Below are 3027 nucleotides of genomic sequence, written 5' to 3'. Positions count from 1 at the left end.
ATAATAATTCCAGTTACGAATGACAAAAATAGTCTACCAGACAAAACCCACACATCATAACATTCTCTCTTGCTACACCAATTTTCCTCCTCATCCCCAACTCAAGGAAACAAAAGACATTGGTAAACCAAAAAAAAGCAAAATAGACTATGAAAACGTCTTTAGAATTTTAAAGAGGTAAATTACCGGTATACTCCAAGCCACTTTGTGAAGTTGTCAAACTCTGTGTAGTCGCTGTCTGAGATCATCGTTTGGTACCATCGTTTGGTAAAGAGAAATAGACAACAAAGAAATACATTATTACACAAGCCCCGATCACATAAAACAGTGCAAAAGATTAAGAACAGTACTAATGAATTCAACTGATTTCACTTGTTTATGAGAGTGGATGAGGGTGGTATCAATGGCCAGCTGATACGAGGCTTCCTCTATTCCCAAAGGATGGTTCTTATAGCCAAATCCAGGGAGAAGCTTGGGACTCACTAGCATTTTCTTATGGTTATTTGACTTCAAGCATTGCTCATCAAGATCCTGGACACTTTTGTACAACTGACCAATGCATCCTTCCATAGAGTTATCCTGCATCTGTTTCACAATAAACCCGAGTGGGAGAGTCAAGAAACTGAAGAGTAAATTAACAAACTCCTCCCCTGCTTCTGCATAACAAACCATCTCCTAGATTTGCTAACTATGAGCTTAATAGAAATCTTTTCTTCTTACTCATTTGTGGCGTCTCCTAACATTCGAGATTCAACATCTATTTCTTGATCAACATTTTCATTGCTCAATTCTGGGAGGGGTTCATGCTTCAGCAGAGTTTCAGTCAAAGGCATCTTTGATACTAATGAGCACATAAGCAACTTCAAAACCTGAAGAAAGTGAAAAGATCATCAGAAACTAGCATTTCATTTCTTACTAGAAAATTAACAGATCATTTACCTCATCAACTCCTACATTGACTGTCAACTCCTCAATACTATTCCATCCCGTGAATCCGAGGTTCTTAACTAAAGAAGAGCTTGTAGAAGTAAATGGGGGCATCACTTGTAAATCATCACTAATTATAAATCTGGCTGGCCGTTTTACAAAGACCTCACCATCTTCAGCACCAGACACTGGAAGGGTGGTCTCCGTGTCCATTAGACGCTTACAACGATGACAACGAACCGTTTGGTAATAACTAAAAACAAGACTGTTCCGAAAATTTCTGCAGTGTGGATTAGAACACGTAAAGTACCGCGTGGGTACCGCAATCATCAAATTTCAGTTTGATGTTGTCCAAGAGATGTTCTGTCCTATTGCGGGGACATAACGGCATGGCTCTACATTCTTTAGTTCGGAAAAGCTGTGAGTCAAAACTCTCCACACTTCCATATATGTTGTCCTTGCAACCAATTCCCAAGGGTTGTGAACGATGGGAGTTAGGCGGCGCCTAGGCGGGTCTAGGCGGCCCGGGGGGGCCTAGGCGGGTCTAGGCGGGTCTAGGCGAACGAAGGGCGGTTGAAGCGCGCAGGAGGCGCTGCTTGTTAGAAAGAAAGACGGAGAGAGAGAGAGAGAGAGAGAGAGAGAGAGAGAGAGAGATGAAATCAAAATAGAGAGAGGAAGGAGAAGGCGACGCTGGGAAGAAGAAGATATCTGACCACCAACGGGAGTTGGTCCAAGTGGAAGGGGCTTGGATCCTTTAAACAAGAGGTCCTGGGTTCGATCCCAGGCGCTTGTGAATAGAGCAGACTTTGTTGGGAGAGGTCCCCGCTTTGCGCCCGACAGTACCTCGAAGGTTAGTCCCCGCAATCGCGCGGGGGATACCTTGGTTTTCACCAAAAAAAAAAAAAAAAAAAAGAAGAAGATATCTGACCTAATTTTTAATATAACTAACGGGTTGGGTTTTGTAATGGCCTTAAACATTGTATTAAAATGGGCCTATTTTTACTTTTTTTTGCAGTTTTTTTAAAATATCAAGGTTACTGAAAATACAAAAATAAAAATAAGATAATATCAAGGTTGGAAAATATTAAAGTTTTCTTTTATATATCTTATTATTTTGCATGATTTTGGTTATAACACAAAATAATTATTATAAATAAAAAAAAAGGGTGCCTAGGCCCCGATTACTCCTCTAGGCTCCAGGCCCATGCCTACCGCCCACCTACTGCCTACAGATTTTTTGAACATATATTAAAAAAAGACAAGCATATATACGAAAATGGTGTACCATAAAATACAAATGGGAGATATAAAAATATTTTATTTTTATGAAATATTTTCATGTTTTATGTGTATTGGATGGTACACCACACAGTAGGGGCATAGCTATAACAAGGCATGTCATGGCCTGGGTCCCCATTTAATTTTCAATCTATTGTAATATATTATAAAATATATGATATAGATATACAATTATTGCAATTAGATTTGTGTTGACCCTCTCAGTTGAAGATGAAAAGCCTATGTGGAAGTGACTTTGAAATTTTGGCCCCTCCATGCTAAGAATCCTAGCTCCACCACTGCCAGACAATTGGTGTACCTAAACATAAAAATATTTCTCCTCTCCCTCCCCCTTTCTAACTATGATAAAAAATTAAAAAAAAAAAATAATAATAACTACGAAGAAATCTATGGCCCCACTATGACATGAAGATTCTAATCGTTGGAATTAAATATAGAACTCTGACCTTTTTTTTTATTCGATCGATATTCTATTCTAATTGGAGGGGGCACCCACAATGGGATTCAAATTGATGCCATGGAGTTTGTTGAATTATGACCTTTTTTTTTTTTTTTTTTTTTTTTTATTCCATCGATATTCTATTCAAAGGGGAGGGGGAGAGGGAATTATATTCTAAGGGGAGGGCGCACCCACAATGGGTTTCAAACTGATGTCATAGAGATTGCAAACATAGACCTCAACCACTGAGGTAAACACCCACTGGCAAATATAGAATTATGACTTTAAACTTCACCTAATGAGGTGTCAATACAATCTCCAAAGGACTTTGTTTTTTTCTGAAAAAAATCCAAAGGAGACAT

General features: G+C 38.8%; 1 pseudogene across 1 annotated transcript; it reads right to left on the bottom strand.

Moving 5' to 3' along the window:
* Nucleotides 1–292: 292 nt before the first annotated feature.
* On the bottom strand, nucleotides 293–1473 carry LOC148297229 (uncharacterized; annotated as a pseudogene). Its single transcript, XR_015833060.1, has 3 exons — nucleotides 940–1473; nucleotides 721–869; nucleotides 293–585 (listed from the first exon to the last, which is right to left on the bottom strand). The product of XR_015833060.1 is annotated as an uncharacterized LOC148297229 (transcript).
* Between the last annotated feature and the right edge of the window lie 1554 nt (nucleotides 1474–3027).

This window comes from Prunus avium, chromosome 1, assembly GCF_965620075.1.
Source record: "Prunus avium chromosome 1, drPruAviu1.hap1.1, whole genome shotgun sequence".
In the NCBI taxonomy this organism is placed as follows: domain Eukaryota; kingdom Viridiplantae; phylum Streptophyta; class Magnoliopsida; order Rosales; family Rosaceae; genus Prunus; species Prunus avium.
Note: the sequence above shows the minus strand (reverse complement) of the source record. Positions and strands in the feature narration are given on the sequence as shown.